General features: G+C 36.8%; 1 long non-coding RNA gene across 1 annotated transcript in view; it reads left to right on the top strand.

Annotated features, from left to right (window-relative positions):
* LOC125777835 (uncharacterized) overlaps window positions 1–15484 on the top strand; it is a 45777-nt gene extending 30293 nt beyond the window's left edge. The window contains exons 2-3 of the long non-coding RNA XR_007422419.1: window positions 9451–9613; window positions 15404–15484. This is a non-coding gene — a long non-coding RNA (uncharacterized LOC125777835). The remainder of the gene's footprint in view (window positions 1–9450; window positions 9614–15403) is intronic.
* The last annotated feature ends 5333 nt before the right edge of the window (window positions 15485–20817 follow it).

Below are 20817 nucleotides of genomic sequence, written 5' to 3'. Positions count from 1 at the left end.
CATACCTGATTATCGGTCGCATGATCATGGTGTGCAATCACCTAACGATCCTTGGCTTGCAGCCCCAGGTTTTTCCAGCCAGCCAATCGCTTTGATTAAGGTCAGGCAACATGCTGCTTCCACCGTAGAGAGGAATCCAGCGTGAGACCAAGGTATTTGACCATGTTAGTTATCCTTACCCCACTGCCTCCAAGTGTAAGGTTCCTAAGACTGGGCAGGGACCTAGGTTTCGTGAAAGGGACGATAGTTGTCTTAGAAAGGTTGATGTTCAACTCATCCCCACTACACCATCCTTTCGCCAGGAGTAAATTATTTGTATTAAGTAACATTTCATGGGTATTTTCCAAGATTTGGCGCATGGTGAATATCTGTCCAGTTGCTGATTTCCCAGGCACACTGATAAGGACCAATCAGTTTGTCGACAAGGGTCTTTAATCTAACCTTATATGTGATGTTAAAGAGGCGTTTCACGGTAGTTGGCACAATCATTTTTGGTGGATTGGTCAGACCACACTTAAATTCCAATCGTCGGCCATGCTTTTGTCCGATTATACTCTACATAGAAGCTAATGCATACTCCTTATGAGTTCTTCGCCGTCGAGCTGGCCGGTAATCCAACAGCCACCGCCGCTGTCTTGTTTTTCAGACGGGTAATTGCTATTCGAACTTCTTCATGGTCGGGCGATGAAATCGTCATCGATTAGGGAATCGGATCATCAGCTCTTGGTGTTATGCTTTCACTATCATTCAGAAGCTTGGAGAAGTGTTCCATAATTTGAATAGGTCGTAGCATTACTTACGACGTTCCGTACTTTGAAGTGGGATTCCCTACATAGAGAGAAATATGATGTTAAATTTTAAAAGGAGATTCCATATGATATTTTCGCTTTCCTTATAAATAATCTAAAAGAATCTGTTCAAAATGTGCTCTAACATTTCTTCGCCCAGTGCTTTATCTTCAGTTAGGGCAGACAGAGCCAACACGCGATTCGGCGCATAACTCACTGCATTGCTACGAGTATATTAACTGAAATTTTAATTACTACGAGAGCAAAAAACAAAAATAACATAAAAATCCTTCGAAATAAAATAAATCAATGTGAGCAGGCACAACAACACACACATATACTACATTTGCTCGGCATTGCGTTGATAGGCTCATTTTCATAAGATTCATTGACACAAATACACTTACACATATCCATACACAACATACACACACATGTCAATGGTGAACTTGCAGCAAAGTCTGTCAAAACGACGCTGTGATTCTGCCGCCGTCGCAGACATTTTGATGAGCTGCACACAAAAGTCATCGTAAAATATGATGTGGCTCCACACTTTGATATACTTCACTTTTATGCTTGTTCTTCTACGTTTTCTTCATCTTTATCTTAATTTCAATTCATTCGTTTTCGATTTACTTTTATTGACTGTTTGTTGCTTACGATTTTATGGCCGTTGACAATGATGTCAGTCACTCAAACGCAGTGAGTCCTCCCTCAAATCTCGTTTGTTTGACACACATCCACACACATGCATATGCGAACACACACTCATACACAGTGATTAGTCATTGATGCAGCTTGTGGCACATGCGCAGGCGTAGTGATGACAGTCTGTAAAGCCGTTTGTCACAGCATTCTTTTGGCCGGGCTAAAAGCCAATAACTACAACAACAAAAATACTTTAACTTCGGCTGTGTCGAAGCAGTAATACCCTTTACAAATAAAAGGAATTTGATTTTGTTCGGCCAGTTTGTATGGCAGCTATATGATATAGTGGGCAGATCTGAATAATTTGTTGGGATATTGTAGAATTGACTTTGATAATAATACATGTCAAATTTCGTGAAGATATCCTGTTAAATAAAAAAGTTTTCCTTACAAAAACTTGTTTTTGACCGATCAGTTTGTATGGCAGCTATAAGATATCGTGGGCCGATCTGAACAATTTCTTGGAATATTGTAGACTTGGATTGGGTAATAATCCATCCCAAATTTCGTGAAGATATCTCCACAAATAAAAAAGTTTTCCATACAAGAACTTGATTTTGACCAGTTTCTTTGGCAGCTATATGATATAGTGGGCCAATCTGAACAAACGCCAAATTTCGTGAAGATATCTTGTTAAATAAAAAAGTTTTCCATACAAGACGTGAAGATATCTTGTTAAATAAAAAAGTTTTCCATACAAGAACTTGATTTTGGTCGATTAGTTTGTATGGCAGCTATATCCTGTAGGCTTCCGATATCGACGGTTCAGACAAATAAGCAACTTTTTGAAGAAAATAAGACGTCGGCAAAATCTCAGATCGATATCTCGAAAACTGATCTGCTCATGAATGTATATTGGATCCCCACAAATCCCAAACTTCTTGGCAAACTTACGGGTAGGGTAGTAGGGTATAAATTCAGGGCATAAAAACCAAAAACAAAGCACCAAAAAAGCATGATAATTCAAGCGAAAATACTTGCACGGTCGCAACGCTGCGGGTACTTCATAAAAATTTAATTGATTGATTTATTTCGGGGAAGATGAAATTTGTGGGATTTTTATGTTCCAGCGGGTAGATGTGCATACAATAATAACCAAGCTGTATATATGTATGTATGTGTTTGTGCGCTGTATCCGAGTAGTTTTGTTTTATTTTATATTAAATCACGTGTTCTTTATTGCATTTTATTTATTTTATTGCACTTACATATTTAATTTGCTGCTCATTAATGCACCTACATACATACATACATATATCTACGTATGACTGTGTATCTGTATATGTGTTTGCTTGCCTTGGCTGTCAATGGCCAAAAGGTTTGAGGAATCGACTGCCGTTGATGCTTTCCTTGCAGTCGCCTACCTTCGCCCTTAAATTTCTTGGCGCATGCGTGTGGCATTCAGCCGGTGAGCTGCTCAGACACATACACACGTGCTTACATATGACATACATACTTATAACTTCAATGTACATGTGTGTAAAAATCTTTAAGTAGGCGCAAATTTCGCCGTGGTGGGTTCTGCGCTTTCATATATGAGGCGACCATGGCTGTGTACTTTTGAGTGTGTGTGTTTGTAATAAATATGCCATTGAGCCTGCCATTAATTTGACATATCAATTCGTTTGTGCATTTCGTAGAATTAAATGTTGAAAAGGTGAATTTAACATTTTGATTTAAGGCCAAATTAAATGGAGTGCCTTCAGAAAGACAATAAAAATTAAAGGAGGTGGGTGTAAGGTAAAGATGGTAGGCACAAAAATACTGTCTATAAGTAGTTGGTCTTAAACCTGCGCAGTTTAGTGCTTATGGAAGAAGATTGTTTCAAAGATGGTTTTTCAGTTTCGGTTTTTCAAGCGAAAAATCGTTTTGTATACTTTGGAGTAGGCATTTATTTTTAGAAGTTTATCTGTTTCAAATGTTGGCCGCGGCTAAGTCTCAGCTGGTCCATCCGTTGAGTCCAATTTTTAGTGACTCGTTCGAGAATTTCGACTGGTAACTGGCAAAGGACACGTCTGATGTTTTGCTCCGGTCTAAATCGAAGTGGAATTGTCCGCATAGACTTACGACTTTACATATCCCCATAGGAAAAAGTCTAACGGTGTGATATCACATCATCTTGGTGCCGAATCGGCCGGCCCAAAACGTGAAATTATCTGCTCACCAAAATGTTCTCTAAATAAATCCCTTAATTGATGCAATGTATGGGAAGTGGCGAAGTCTTGTTCAAATCAAATGTCGGCGCGATCACGAGCTTCAATTTCAGGCACCAAATAATCGATTATCATGGCGCCATAACGGTCATCGTTGACGATTACGTTCTCTCCGACATCGTTTTTGAAGAAATATGGACCGATGATTCCACCGGCCCACAAACCACACCAAACTGTAGTTTGTTCTGAATGAAATGGCAGCCTTTGAACCTCTTCAGGTTTCTCTTCGTCCCCAATACGGCAATTTTGCTTGTTTACATACCCGTTGAGCCAATAGGCCTCATCGCTGTACATAATTTGGCTCAAAACATCGGCTCTTTTTGGAACTTTTTATAGAGCGAAGCAACGTCCCTTAGATAGGTCAAGCGGTTTCAGTTCTTACACGAGCAGTATTTTGTACGCTTTCAATTTAAGATCTCGACGTAAAATTCGCTAAGTTTTTCCATACCTCAGTCCGAGTCTCTACGGTCTTTTTCTGCCTTCACAAAGGACTCGTTATGAAGGTTCAGTCAAGAAAGATGTTCTCTTGGGCAATTCCCACGACAGCCGGTTCTGTGTTACCGGAATTGACCCGGATTTTAACCGGCCAAAGACTATTTCGGAGATGGGAGAACGAGGGAGATCCTCACTTGGGATGAGCTAACCTAACCTAACCTTCACAGATATTCTCTATAAACGACTTTCGGTCCATGAGTCAGAATGCGACTTTTTGGACTTTAAACCAATTGGTATATGACATAGTTGCCAAATTATGGTTAAGGATCGATGTGAGAGTTCAGAAATAAACAAAGGCAGCCAAATTCAATTCTGAAAGAGTCAAGAAGAGCAATAATTTTTCTTCTCATTGGTATTATGAAATTTCTAAACTTGCGATCAAAGCATAATGCAAGTCATCAGCGTTGTGAAAGGCTCATTGTATCCGTTATACATTTAGAGTGCTTTTTTAGAAGGATTTTTGCAGGTCCAAGCATATCTAAGTATATCATATGCTTTGTAATAGAAATAGTTTTTATTAGAGGTGGTTTTGAAATAATATTATTTATTTAGGTATATACATATGTATAGTTGTTATTTACATAAATATGTTTATTATATGCTTATACCATAACAGCAGCTGTACTTTAAAGTAATCATAAAATAATGGCTTGCTACTTCCTAGAATTCTTATGAAGCATAATTCTCGTCCTTCACAATTTCTGCCCATAATATTTCCAGTTGACTTTTACATTGTTGCCCTGCAGACAATTGAACAATTCGGCGTTTGCTCCAATTTGGTTAAGGAGAAAGAGTTGCCAAAGCACCGTTTGAGCGCGCAAACAAAACGAAAACCTTGAAGAAACTCACACAGCCGTTAGTAGCGACATTTCGCATGCCATTAAATATTTTATATGCCTTTACTTAATGATAAATGATTTTTCGTGGAGTGAAAAGAGCAAACAGTTAGCTACGCATGCCAATTTGTGTATGAAATATATACGCATGTGTGCGTGTGTATGCGCAAGGGCACAGTCATCAAAGATTTCACAAAATCAAATATTCATGCTCGGTGTTTTGTTGTTGTTGTTGCTATTGGTCAATTGTGCTGTAGCGGGTATTTTTGACAAATTATCCTTGTCAATATTTGCATATCAGCGCGCAACACAAGAATAGTGCGCATGCGCAAGCATAAACTAAATAGGCATATTAAAGGATATGCACACACTAAATCCTTTAAATGGATAATTTTTCTGAGAAATGGCGCACAATACATTCCTCAAGGCTGTCCAATTGTTTGTTTGACCGCTTGCCGGCACTGTTTGCTTGGCTTATGTTTTTGAATATGTACATGTATATGTGTGTGTAATTCGGCAGGCAGCACTAAATGCTCTAAATAATGAACCTCAAAATCGGTGCAGATAACTGTGGGCAAAAAGAATTTAGACTTTGTTGATAATTTTAAAACTCTTCACTTATTCTACAAAATCTATGTGGTCTCCCTTAAAGTAGTCCCCCCGGACCCCAATACACTTATTTTAACGTGTTTTCCTATCTTCGAAGCCGTTATTAAAGTAAATTTCTGGAATACTCTTCAATGTGTGTAGCAATTCTCGTTTAAGTTAAAAAGTCTTACTATTTTTTGCCCACAGCAGAGATGCATATTCTCTGCCGCAAACAAAAGGGTAAAACATGTAAATTTTACTTCCAGCGTTTTCTCTCGCTCTCACTCACTTTCTGTCTTTCTCACTCACATATTTTCACATAAAATGTCTACAATTGGCAAATCTGAATTTCATTTCATTTTTCATATCTGTCAAACCAACTATTCGCCTTGGCTTGCCTCCTTGCTTTGCGAGTTCGAGCAAAAGGTTGGCACTGGGGCGATATCCTGCCGCGTTGCATGCAAATTCTGGTATGTACATACATACATATATACATATGTGTCTGCTTAACTGTATGTATGTGTTTGTGTGCTCACCTTTGTGTGTCCTGCTTTAATTAGTACGCAAAATATTTGCTTTAATTGTCCGAAAATAATACAGCGTAACCACCTACTTACTTGCAACACATACATACATACATGCATACACTACACATCCAAACATAAAACCCACAACCATTCACTCGTCTAATTCAAAGGATTTGCTGGCATATTAGACTCAGTTGTATATCGGGAGGGGGACAAGGTAAATGAGCCGTAGAAAAATCATAAATGCAGACAAGCTGATTTTACGGTCAGTGAACAACAGTTCTGTCCGTCTAACCGTTTGTTTCTTATTAACCAATGCACTCGATATACCTGCCAACGGTAAAGGCTTCAAGTGACCGCTCGAGCATTTTGCACTAATTTTGCCGACTCAACACTTTTGCGCATGCGAAAATTATTTTTGTGTTTCCTTATAAGTATAGGCACCTATTCAGGCCCATAAACCGCTACTTTTGATCCCGTTGCTGCTGCTCTTCTACACACTTAGTCAAAGGATATGCTTTATTCTTCGTTTGTGCTCGTTCTTTTGTTCGTGCCTTGGCATGCGGTAAAAATATAGCCAATATTATAACGGTTGGTGGTGCTCTAGCACAGACGGTTGCGTCCAGCTGCGCGTCTCACTAGCCTCGTGGATTTGGCACACCGGATTAGTGAATTTAGTTGGAGTTTTACTTAAACTCCTGAATTTCCAGTTCTGTTTGTTTGTGTTGAAGGAGTGTAGGTAGGCGTTCGTTTGAAACACTTTAGACTGCCTCACCAAATCATACATATATGTACATATATATATATATGTATACCGTTTTGTTTGTCTACAAGTGGGCAGCAGCGTTTAGTCGTCATTTAAAGGATTTACGGGTGTAAAAAGGCGTATTAGTTACAGTTTTGCCATATACATACATATTTATAAGTATATGCATGGCTATAAGTAGCATAAGTATATAAGCCTACAAATAAGAAAAGTTCAAATAGTAAACAAGACAGCTTTGCAAATATGAACGCTAACAATTCATAATTGTGTATACATACATACATACATACATATGTATATAATCTTCTCTTGGTTAGATTAGATAAACTGCTTGTGAGGAGAGATTACTCAATGGCCGAGTTAGAGAAGATTACCCATATTTAGATCGGATTACTTACAATCCCAACGATGCTCTTGTTTTGAAACTTGTAGAGAATACTTGTAGAGTATCACAAATCGCACTAGAACAATCTTCGTTCTCAAATTACTTATTACTAAATGAAACTATAACTACACTCGTGGCCACGGAAACCTTACCACTATAATTTCTTAAATTTTTTTTCTGACTTTTTTGTTCGTTCGGGCCGCGAGTGTAGGTCTCTACTAATTCCAACATGCAACAGATCTGCGCAATATTTAGTGTTTTTTTACGAAGAGGAAGCAACGAAAGCCTGAAGACCATGTCGGTGTGGAACTTTAATCCGAACTGAATCTCCTATTGCTTTATACCGATCCCCCCTGTACCACTGTCAAGTACGAGTATTACGTTGGGAGGATGATTGAGTATTACTCATACATACGTAATGATCTTAATGCATTTAATAACAAACTGCACTTACTTGATCCGAGCTCTTTTTGTCTCATAACCCGCCTTGTACAGTATTTGTACCCAAACCCTTCTCGTCTGCTCTAGTCATGGCTTCTTAGTTGTCCGTTACATTTTATAGTTCTATTCTACATTTTTGCTCTCCAACTCTTTGGTGTGTCATTATTTTGGCTGCTACTTCACGCACGGCTTTCCACTTATCTAGTGGTTCCAACATTTGATATACCTACTCGATTTTCTGGGATTTCGTCTATTTCGAATGCATTTTTCCAAATTTTGCTTTTTTGTTCATAATTCGGACAAGGTAGCAAAGTGTGCTCTTCATTCTCGATGGTCTCGCCTCCGCAATAATCGCATAAATCGTTGTCATCGTGTTTCTATCGCTTCAAATATGATTTGAAACAGCTGTGTCCTGTGAGAATTTGTGTTGATGAAAGTCACCGTGCGGTCTATGTATCCATGGTTCAATGTTTGGGATTAGTCGGAATGTCCAGCGACCATTTCGGCTGTCCTCCCGTCGTTACTGCCAGTGCTTCACCGTATCTGCTCTGGCTTTCTCTTTTAGAGTTGAGTTATCATTTCACATACCGTACGAAACGCGGAGTCAAAAGCTTTTCTTGAGGCGAATTTTTTACCAGCCTAATCTTCCACCATACATAGGAGCAAATAGAACTCACTTGTTGCCAAGTCCAGACTATAAGGTGCAGCATACGAACCTCCCAACCAGCAACACCCTGACTACCAAGTCACTATCGATTTGTCTAACCGGGGTTGTCCTAATGGAACACAATTTCTTTCCTATAGACCAAAGCTAGCTTCTTCTGGGCGAATTCTTCTTTCAGATGGACTAATCGTTGACAGTATAGGTCCGAAATAAGAGTTTGAACATAGGGGAGGTGCTAAATAAAAATAGATGATACCCTGCCGATCTAACCAAATACATAGCTAAACCTTTCTTAATTAACTATTTCTCTGCTAAGAAGACCAAAGGCCTGAATCGAAGCGGGATTGTCCGCATAGACTGTAGAATTTTCATATATTCACAGGAAAAGTCTAATGGAAATGTATCACATGACTTCGGTGTCAATCGACCGGCCCAAAACGTAAAATTATCTGTTCATCAAAGTGTTCTCTCAATAAATCCATTGATTGATGCGATGTATGGGAAGTGACACCGTCTTGTTGAAACCAAATGTCGCCGAGATCACGACCTTCAATTTCAAATATCAAATAGTCGGTTATCAGGGCGCATCATACGACAGACCATTAAGATCTGAGTCCACTCAGATAAGCAAATTTTTTGAGCACAGATGTATTTGTCTGCAGAAAACGGTCCTTTAGTGATATTTCAATTCAAATTGATTTTGATGCAAATCACAATGGAAGCTACAGCTATACATATGTACATACATATAAAACAGCGATTTTGATACCATTTAAACGGCTCACCAACCACCAGTGTCCACTCAACACTTACCACTCACTCGCCGACTGAATGACACGCAATCAAAATGCTTTCAATTGTCAGAAAGTCAGAAATGCGAGGCATAAAATTGTGCGAATAATCCACTTGCATAATAAAATTTTCACACCAATGCTTGCATATAATATAACTGTAATTGACGGCATGTGAAATTATTTTTGCATTCATATGATTTGTTTTTTTTATCAACTGTTGTTTTTTCTTTTATTTATTTGCACAGGAAGTCAGCAATAATGTTCGGCACTCGAGAAATTATGCGTGCCTCACTGGCTGAGCGACCGGCACGCTGGATGCAAGACCCGGCTGGCAACCACAAAATGTCTTCGCTACCCGCACTCAACGCACCACAACTTGAGGGCGTAAGCTTCGCGCCCATTTATGCGGTAAGTACCTAAGGAACATATACATATGTATGTTCAGTTGTAAGTGTGTTGCAGTCGCCTTGGTTTTTGCACACAACGCAAGGCCGAGCCCTGTGCTCTTGAGGAGACTTATCTAAATTGTTGCTAAATTGAATTATTTCATCAAATTCTGCGCGAATATTTATTTGCTTAATCAAAAGTTTAATTATCCGGAAAAGTTCGAGTGCGTTGTCGCATGTTGCATGCAGAATGTGGCACTGTGGCAACTGGCGGCAGCCAAGTGAAGTGCTTAGCGACTGCTTTCTCGAGTGTTTTTGTCATAAGCGGCGGTCTCTTGTTGTATTTTGGGTGGTTGTCAATATTATTTTTCGGTTAGGATGATAAAAGACAAAAAGTTGGTTAGTCAAGCAGTTTTTCAAGCCTGATAGAGCTTTCACGCTAGTTGGTCGGAAGCAAAGATTTTATAAAACGGATTTCAATAAGAGTGCTACAGAAATAAAAAACGATTTGAGATATCAATGAAATTCTTTATTTCTTTTGCATGGCCACCATGGGCACGCTTGCAGAGGTCCAGAGGCTAAATCTAATTTTCGATGGTTTTAAAGCATAAAGCGGCCGATACTGCGGCAATTTCACGATCGATATTCGGACAAAGTTCGTCAATCGTCGCTGGCTTGTTGGCACAGGCCATAGACTTGACGTAACCCCATAGGAAATAGTCTAACGACATCAAATCGCTCAGCCGAGGTGGCCAATTGACTGGGCCATTTAGTGAAATAACACGTTCACCAAACATGGCTTTCAATAAATTGGTTGTGACATTCACTGGAACCCAATAGTATGCATTTACCGTTAGTTATAATTGAGCGGTAATGATTCCCATTCACAGTAACATGCCGGTCTTGGTCATCACGGAAGAAGTACGGCCCAATGACGCCGCCGGCTCATAAACTGGACCAAATCGTAATTTTTTTGGGATGAAATGGCGTCTCATTGAGTACGTGTAGATTACTGCCTGACCAATAACGCATGTATTGTTTATTGACGACTCCGAATTTCGGTAGTAAATTTATTGGATCGTATATTGAAAAGACAAACTTTTCTGGACAGAAATGTCAGAAAAAAGGGCAAAAAAATATGGCGTCGTCCCTATCAGTCTGCTTTTATAGCGCCTTCATTGAAAAACCCGCTACATATACATATAAAAAATGATGAGGATGACGAGACCAATTGAATTCCAAGTGATTGTGTCTGTTTAGTCCTCGATTAAAAATTGAGACATCTTGTTACGGTTCCTTCTTCATTTTCGAAGAAAAATGGGCCGATGATTCCACCAGACCAAAATCCGCACCATACAGTGATTCGTGCGGGTTTTCTGTGCCCCAAATGCGACAATTCTGCTTGTTAACGTAACCATCGAGGTGGAAATGAGCCTCGTCCGAAAAGATGATTTTTCGGTAAAATTGACCATCCTCGATCAAACGATCTTCTGCCCAATCTGCGAACTGTAGAATAGTGAATAGCGACCCATTTCGTAAATTTTAGACTTTTTACTGAATATCTGTCACTTTCCGAATGGTATTTGACGTTTCCAATGTCGAAATATAGATAATTCAAATTTAAAACGTTAGATGGCCCACCCTATACTTTGGCACCCAAGGAAGGTTTCTATTCCAGATGACCGGAATCGGACCATTGTTACTCTCACATAACGCCATTAATCGGAAACCCATAAAGTACCATATTTTAGCTCCACAATGAGATACAAGACTGAGTTTTAATACAAAGCATTACTTTAGGAAGGGCATCTATAGTTGAACTTTTTTTTTTTTAAGTGGGCGTAACCCCATCCTCTCATAAGATCTATATATACATACATATCTATGTATCTCAAAAACCGTTCAAATTATAATAAAAAATTCGTTCAGGGTAAATATTTTTAGCCTCCTACCCAGCATTTAAAAATGGGTGAATTCGGATCATAACCCCGCCCACTCTCCGTATAACATATTTTAAATACAACTACAAGTGCGATAAATCTGTAGATAAATGCACCAGATACATTTTAATTTTTACACCTGAAATGGCAGAAAAGGCTTTGTAGGAGTCGGTTTCAAATTTGTATGATATGGGTGACACAGCCCACATTTAGGTGAAAATGCATATCTCTGTATCTACCCAACTGATTCCAACCAAATTCGGTTTTTCAGATTATCTTGATATTCCTATATTAAAATGAAAAAATGAAATCGGTTAACAACCATGTCTACTTTCCATATAATGCCACTTTAAATCTGAAACTGACCCATTCCAGCATACGAATCAAGCACCAATGCATACATACACTTTGCAAGAATTGTATATTTGAGGTGTGTCACCTTATGACTAAAAATTGTCAAAATTGAACTACAACTGTTCAAGCCCTTGATATCGTGATATCACCAATTTTATTTCGATCTTTTAACCAAAAAATATCGGTCAACTTGTCAGTTTATATTATTGAAGTTCGGAAATTATTTTCTTCGATTTTGATTCTTGCAAGTTGCGAGGGTATAAAGTGTTCGTTTACATTTGTTTTTAGCCGCCTGCCTGCCTTACTTGTTTAAATTATCATTTGTTTTGTATTTTATTTCATTTTAATTTTTAATAAATTTAATTCACGAAAAAATTAGATTACAAACGTTTTTTTTAATTAAAAATAATAAATTTATTTATTTAAATAACATAACAAACGATTTTCGAACAATTGTATTACCTTGTATATTATTTGGTAAGTAAGAATTTTATTTATTTTCTTGATTTAAAATTTTTTTTTATTTCTTCTTCTTCTCACATCGTTCTCTCAGTGTATGTTGAAAATGTATAATACTAGGCGCTCAAAAATCAACAAGATGTTGGGTAAGCAAAGTATTCATTAAATACCGAGTTAAGCACGCTTTGTTGCAACACTTTTTAGCGGCGAATTTTCTTGGAAGAAAATCAGACATCTTTTTGCTTCCAGGAATTCCAATAACAATACTCTGTTCCATGTGCCAAATCATGCCGATAGAATTGTATTTGATCTATTTACTGTTGTTTGTTGTCATGCTGCGGTTTAACATTTTTCGGTCATCATCACAGTTTTATGTGCGCCTGGTATGAGAGTAACTTGTATGTTATATACATATTTTAATAATTTTTTTCCTTTTGGTTTTCTTTTTAAATAAACTCCCACCAATCGTCCATATCAGTCAGCAATCGTTTTCATATCGTGTGATCGTCAACCAACTAGGCGCCCATAATCAGTGCGAAGGTTAACCGCATAACACTTGAAAAGCAAAAAATTGTATTTGTATTGCATTTGAAAATTTTCGCACACTAACAAAGCTCTGGTTCCATTGGCCAAGTGTCCTTAAGGGCGATCGTATATTATCTGTTTTCTATTCCACACCAACAAAACTGTGAAGCTCATAAGCATATTAAAGAAGCAGAGGCTGACTAAAACAATAAAAATGTCAATTTCGTATATCTTCTAGTTTTTGCGCGCCTGGTAAAAAGCACGAACATGCGATCTATCGCAACGCAAGCAGGTGGTGGGGCCGCCTTCTGTATATTAAAATTGATATTTTTTTTATCGCCTCAAAGTTGAAAAGAAAATAAAAAAATTGCATCAAAATCATACAACATTCACTGTTGTTTAACTAAGCGCCCATAAATGCAGTGATAGACACTAGACAGCTGATCATTCGAAGGTCGTTCGCATTACATTGGAAGAGCTAAATTGCATTTGATTTCCATTTGAAATATTTCTTCATAGCAACAAAGCTCGGTTCCATTTGCCAAGTGTCCTTAAGCTCGACCTCATATTCTCTCTTTACTGTGCAACACTAACAAAACTGATAATGCATATGCATATGCATTAATGAAGCAGAGGCTAATGAATGAGGCTGATTATAGCAAAAAAATTATATATTATAGTTTCTGTGGCCCTAGTATAAAACATAATCCTATCAACCATGCAAATTTGATTTTATATGAAGCTCATGAAATATGATTGCCTGGTGGAAAATCCTATATACTAAAATATGCAATTTTTTTGGCCGGCCGGCCTCTAAATGCGCTGTTGACCTACCAAGCGCCCATAAATGTAGTAATAGTAGTAGACACTAGACAGCTGATCGTTTGAATATGTGCTTCCAAGAACAAAGCTTTGTTCTATTTGTCAAATATCCTTAAGCTCGATTGCATATTCGCTGTTTACTGCTTAACACTAACAAAATGTAGTGATGGACAGCTGATCATTTGAAGGTCCCACGCATCATATTACATTTGATTTGCCCTTGAAATATTTGCTCACAGCAACAAAGCTTTGTTCCATTTGCCGAGTGTCCTTAAGGTCGCTCTTATATACTCCATATAGCATAATACTAAAAAAAAACTGTAAAGCTCATGCACAGCGAGTAAAAGGATTACAATGATAAAGTTTGCATATAATTTTTTTTACTGTCATCTACTTTTTGAGCGCCTAGTACAATCAGAGCAGGATAAATGCACGGCAATCTTTGGAATGTGAGGCCACCCACCTTCTCATTAAATATGATTGCCTAGTGTAAGTACCCCTTCATTATTAAAAAATTATTTTTACGCCCCTTCAAGGTTGGTTGCAGAAATCAAAAAATTCCCACGCAAATCCCCATTATTCGCTGTTGTCTTAATAGGCGCCCATAATTATAATGAGAGCCACTTGACAGCTGCTGATTATGCGCGAATTTCTTTGATTTGTTTACTTACTTTACTCTAAAAAATGCAACAACACTTCTTCGTTCCATTTGTTTCGCTCATCCTGTGTGTCATTTTCGCTTGCGGTAAATGAAATTCCATTCCACAACAAAGCTGCAATGTTATCACTCATGAGTGGGTGATGCCGTAAGAGAGAAACAACACGGTTTATTTGTTGCTAATTGTTATTGGAAATAGTTAATGCATATGTAATATGGAGAGCTTATCTATTATTTGTGTGCTTTATGCTTTGAGCGCAGCCTTGCTGCTTCTTATGATCTCCTATTGATTTGTAGAAATGGTAAATATTGTTTTTAACAGGGTGGTGCAGATGAATAATTTCCGCTATTCATTTCATTGTAATGGATATTTTTTTTACATACATACATATATTTTTTAAGAGATTTATGTTATGATATACATTTATACTTACTGTGGTAGATATTAAGATTTTCAAAATGTAATATATGAGTATGATACAACTTGTTGACGTTTCAAATAAGTATATTTAAAATAAAACAAGCCTTTTTTATTTTATTTCTTTATTTTTAGTACGAAATGGTAAAAAATTTACATTAAATTGAAAAATATATATGTATGTACATTGGAGTTTCAGAATATAAGAGTTGCTGATAATACGAATTGATGATTCCGGGCAGTAAGACAAGTAGTTTCGAAAATATAATATTACATATTTAAGGGGTTATACGGCTTTAAGATATCGATTTTTTTTTGCCTTATTTAATTCTAAAAAATCTCTAGAATATTGGCCTAAATTCTCAGTGGATCCGAGTTATAGTTTTAGAGATTTCTTGTGTACTACATAACGCATTTTAATAAAATTTTACATAGTTTTTCGGGATACAATTTACAATTTTTTTTTTTATTTTCAATTTCACCTTAATTAAAGAATAACTTTGAGAATTTTTTTTAAACAAAATTTGCATTTTTTTTTTTGGAAAAACTTCTGCCAAAACTACAAGTTTCACTTTTTTCCCTTCGTCTACGTATATAAGTATGATTTTTATTCGTATTTTTTTCTTTTTATTTCAGATGATCCAGTAAGGCGTTCTGCTGTCAACACGGAAGCATGTTTTTTCCGAGGCTTTGCCGAAAATGACGTCGTCATGACCGAGTTTTGAATGTTTTCTTTTGAAAACTTCACAACATCTTTTGAAAATATATTTTTGGAATAATAAAGAGATTGAATAAAGTATTTAACTTTTTGTATAAAAAAAAAACAATTTAAATATTTAATTTAAAATAATAATTTGAAAACATGCCGCTTTTTTTCTCCAGGAAAGCCATGTTCGTTTGATTCAAATGTTGACAGCCATCAATTTCATGTCAAATTTCCTGCTGAAGTTTATATGTTCACCGATCTCTTGTCTTATTTAGTGCTTTCGGCATCGAAATACAATTTATGTTTCATTTAAAGACTGTTTAAGGATATAATACTTGACCGTTACCCACATTTATGCCTGGAAGATTGACCAACAATCAGTGAAGCCATAATGTGTGCTTTTGGGGTATATACTTGTATGTACTAGGTCTTACTAGGTAGGTATGTATGTGCTCGACGACGGTCGTTGTTAATCTTCGGCTTGTCTTCAGTTTCTGTTAATGCGAATTTTGAAAAAATATGTATATTAATGATGGATAAGTATTTGCGCGAAGCAATCCGCCAGAAACGCCCGGATTTGTGGAAGAACAAAAATTGGCTTTTGCACCACGATAACGCCCCTGCTCACACATCGTTGCTTGTGCGCGACTTTTTGGCCAAAAACAACACACTAATGATGCCGCAGCCACCGTATTCTCCAGACTTTTTCTTGTTCCCTAAACTGAAGAGGCCCATGAAAGGACGACGTTACGCTTCTCTTGACGAGATAAAGACGGCATCGAAGGAGGAGCTGAAGAAGATAAAAAAAAATGATTTTTTGAAGTGCTTCGAAGATTGGAAAAACCGTTGGCACAAGTGTATAATATCTCATGGGGATTACTTTGAAGGGGACAAAATAGATATTCATGAATAAATAAATAATTTTTGAAAAAACACAAAATTCGCGATACTTTTTGTACACACCTCGTATTATATATTTTATTTCTGAAGTCATTTGTAATCAATAATAATAAAAACAACACAATAAAAAATAGAACATTATGTAACTAACTTACTAAATAAGAAATCGATTCAGTGTGCGCCGAAGACGGTATTGCTGCTGTGGAGCAGAGTATTGAATAAGACCCGAATGAGTGCAAGAGGCAAGACTTGGAGCTTTACTCAGCCACTTTATAGAAGATTTTGAGGAGGGTCTTGCTTTGCAGACTTACAAGATCCAACTCGCGCAAGAATTGAAGCCAAGTAACCACCAAGCGCGTCGCACGTTCATGATTGGGTCTAAAACGAGGTAGTTACAAATTCGGGTTTCATAAGAATATTTTCAGAGATGAAGCTTACTTCGGGTTGAATGGGTACGCTAATAAACGAAATTATCACATTTAGATAATCCATAAGTGATTGTTGGAATGGCGTTACATTCTCAAAAATTAACTTTTGGATAAGCTTTATGGGTAGAGGGAACCATTGGTCCATATTTATTCAAAAATGAAGCCACTCAAATTATTACAGCTAATGGTAAACGCTATAGAGCTTTGATTAATGACTTTTTTGTGCCTGAAGAAGTGGATGTTGTAGTGGAGGAGCTTTGGTTCCAATAAGAGGGCGTTAGATATTACATTATACTGGCAACAAAACTATCAATTTATTGAAGGAAATTTTTGGTGAACGCATTATCTGGAGTTTTGAGCGTGTGATTTGGCCGCCAAGACCGTGCAATTTAACACCGCTGCATCATTTTTTGTAGGGTTATGCGAAGTCGCTTGTTTACGCAGCTAATTCTGAGGCGATTGACGCCTTGGAAGAGTATATTCGGCACGTTACTGCTGACATACGGCCCAAATCAGACTACTATTGAATGAAAATTATGCTTCTCAGTCAGAATCTACTACATTCAGCCGTGGTGGGCACTTGCTTCTCTTATTTTATAATAAATCTAAATTCTTGATTATAACATTAAACTATATATATTCGTTTTATTTCTTTTTGAAAACCATATGCTTGAAGAAACCCCTTTATTTGTTTGTACAATTTTGTAGTTCTATTAACAGAACTCGTTAGGTAGAGCTACTTACAATATCCCACATAACTCTGTAATTCTAGAATGATAAGTATATACTTCTCTGTTGGCAGCTTTAGGGGGTTAGGGGTAGTTAGAGGCACGAAAAAATGAGAGTTTTCAGTATTTTTTTTTTGCTACTAAATCATGTTATTTTACAAAAGTAGTAATATGGCATTATTATAGGATGTGTTGACTTGAAGTCACGAAAATTTCAAAAAAAAAATTAATTTCCAAAGTTATAGTTGTTTGTGTTGACCCTGTTCCAAAAAAACGTACTTGCAGTGACAGGGAGATTGGATATTCATCTAAAAACAATCGGACAAAAAACAATTAGTTTTATAAATAGATAATCCCGGGCCTGATCAAAGGATTTTATTTTTTTTTTCAAAATTAACAAAATGGCGGCCTCAGGAATTTTTTTTCTAAATTTTTGCGAAAAAATCAACAGTTAATTGGTCTTAAAAAATCGAAATTTTCGAAAAGATAAAAATCGAAGGATTGCATAAATTTCATTAAAATCTACTGAACGGTTTTCGAGTTGCAGTTGTCACCGATTCAAAAAACAGAGTTTTGAGAAAAACGCGTTTAAAGTTTCACACTAGTGCTTTGAAGTGCCCGAGCTCTCTTTCTTATTTCTCGAATAACTCAAAAACTAATTATCGGATCAACGTGAAATTTTCAGGGAATATTTTTAAGATATTACACTTAACGAAAATACAAAAAAAAATAATTTTTTGAAAATTCTAACTACCCCTAACCCCTTAATAAGCGCGATATCTCGTCATCGCCAACCTATGTGACATCTGCCATGTTAGAAATAGGTATTTACGAGTATATATGTATATGTATGTATAGAGGTACATAATTTTTGAGAAAGCCTAAATTTTTTTCCAAACAGCCCATTCAGTAACCATCCCTTGCTTTAATACTTTCCTGCCTTTGTCAGTTCGGGTGTAATTTAGATAAAAAAAGTTAAAGAACAATCGAAGATTGACAAAACTAAAGTTTCATTAGCAATCGAAGGATTTAAAATATGTACATTTCGCGAAGAAATGTTTTTCGTGTTTGAAATCTTCTGTTAATCAATCGCTTATGAGCCTCCTTACTTCAAGGTAAATTAAGAAAACGGCTTAAATCAAGTGAAGCGCGTAATTATAAAATAGAGCTAAGCCAAAGGGCAAATAATTATTGATTATGTGAAAAAAAGGGAAGAAACACTGACTACGTTTGCACTGCAGCTATAATACCCTACACAAATGCAAAATACATACAAGAACTTGATGTTGTTCGTTCAGTTTGTATGGCAGCTATATGCTATAGTGGTTCGATCTGAATCATTTCTCAGAATATAGTACCGTTGCTTTGAGCAATAAGCCATGCCAAAATTTGGGGAAAATATCTCGTAAAATGGAAAAATTTTCATAGAAGGATTTGATTTTGGTCCTTTAGTTTGTATGACAGGTATATGCTATAGTGGTTCGATCTGAACCATTTCTCAGAATACAGTACCGTTGTTTTGAGCAATAATCCATGCCGAATTTTGGGAAGATATCTCTTCAAATACAATTTTTTTCCATACCAGGAAATAATTTCGGTCGGTCAGTTTGTATGGTAGCTATATGCTATAGTCGTCCGATCACAACAATTTCTACATATATTGCACAATCGTCTTAGATAATAATATGTGCAAAATTTCAGGAAGATATATTTTTAATTTAAAAAAGTCTTCATACAAGCACTTGATTTCGATTGTTCAGTTTGTATGGCAGCTATATGCTATAGTGATCCGATATCGACCGTTCCGACAAATTACCAACACTAATGACGTGTACAAAATTTCAGATCGATATCTCAAAAACTGAGGGAGTAGTTCTCATATCTATAGACAGACGAACGGAACAATGCAGGGACATGTCTAAACCTGACATTTTCTTCTGGATGCTGCAAACTTCATAGCAAAGTTAATATACCCTGTTCAGGGTATAAAAATAAGAAGAAGCAGAAATAAAAGAAAATTAATTAAATCTAATAAAAGTAAAGGGCAAAAAAGAATCACTTCCGTTTGCAGGCACAAATTAATACACGTGAAAAAAGAGACTTGTAAGGATTGAAGACACGCACATTTTTACATTCTACATATGTATGTACATACATACATATGTGTACCTGTATGTATGTCAACTGTAAAAGAAGGCAAATACTCGAGGCGAATGCGGGCAGACAAACCTCAAAGCCCAAAGGGATTTGTGCGAAGAGCGGTGAGCGGTTTCCGTGCAACAAAAACAACAACACAAACAAGCACATAGTCATATAAATGCATATGTACATTAAATTTTATATACCTACATACATACAAATATACAAATATACACACATACATACATATGTGCGTATGAGTTAGCCTGCGGCAAGTCACTCAAGTGCTGCTGCATTTCATATGCTCTAAAATACCTACATCCATACGCACATCTATAGATACATATGTATGTATACATATATTTGTATATAAATAAAATTTTCAGTTTTCCATCAACATCAAAACTAAAACCATTCCAAATATAAAAATACAACAACAATTTCTCCTTTCTAAGCGCATAAAGGGGTTTTCTGCCGCTGCGTCTTCTCCTTAATTATTGCTACCACATTGCACGCATGCGCGCCGAACCCAAGCCAACAAGCAAGCGACCACAGAGGCTACTGGCAGCAAGCAAAACGCTTGCGTTGCATACTAAAAGTGCTAAAAGCGTAAAGATCTAAGCGGCAGGAAGTTCTAATGAGGCAGCAAAAGGCAGAAGAAGCACCAAAAAAATTTACAAAATTATTACACACAATTTTTCTGTTTCCACATAGTCCTATATACTCAAAGCAAATACAACACACTCAACTTTTTACTTTTATTACCAACAATAAATTTCGGGAAAATGTGCAGCGTGTCCGCAATGGATTTAGTATAATTTTGTGTGGATTTACGTAATGCTTAGGGCATGCCGCTACTTGGTTATTACATAACGACTAGATATTAAATTTACATACATATGTGTGTATGTTAAAAGAGTATGCATGAAAGTGTATGTGTATGTGTGTGTGCAATTAGGCAAATTTATGTGATTTTGAACGAAATCCATTTTAACACTTGCTGCCGACTGCCGTAAGTAAACAAATATATTCGAACACTCGCACAAACACGCATGCGTGGGCACTTAAATGAGCCGCTCAACATTTCACACCAATTTCATGTAGGAAAAATCGCATTCAAATTAAAATAAGATAAGAAAAAAGTTAAAT

The sequence above is a fragment of the Bactrocera dorsalis genome, chromosome 1 (genome assembly GCF_023373825.1).
Source record: "Bactrocera dorsalis isolate Fly_Bdor chromosome 1, ASM2337382v1, whole genome shotgun sequence".
NCBI lineage: Eukaryota > Metazoa > Arthropoda > Insecta > Diptera > Tephritidae > Bactrocera > Bactrocera dorsalis.
The sequence above is the reverse complement of the archived record's forward strand: the minus strand, read 5'-3'. Positions and strand labels throughout refer to the sequence as shown.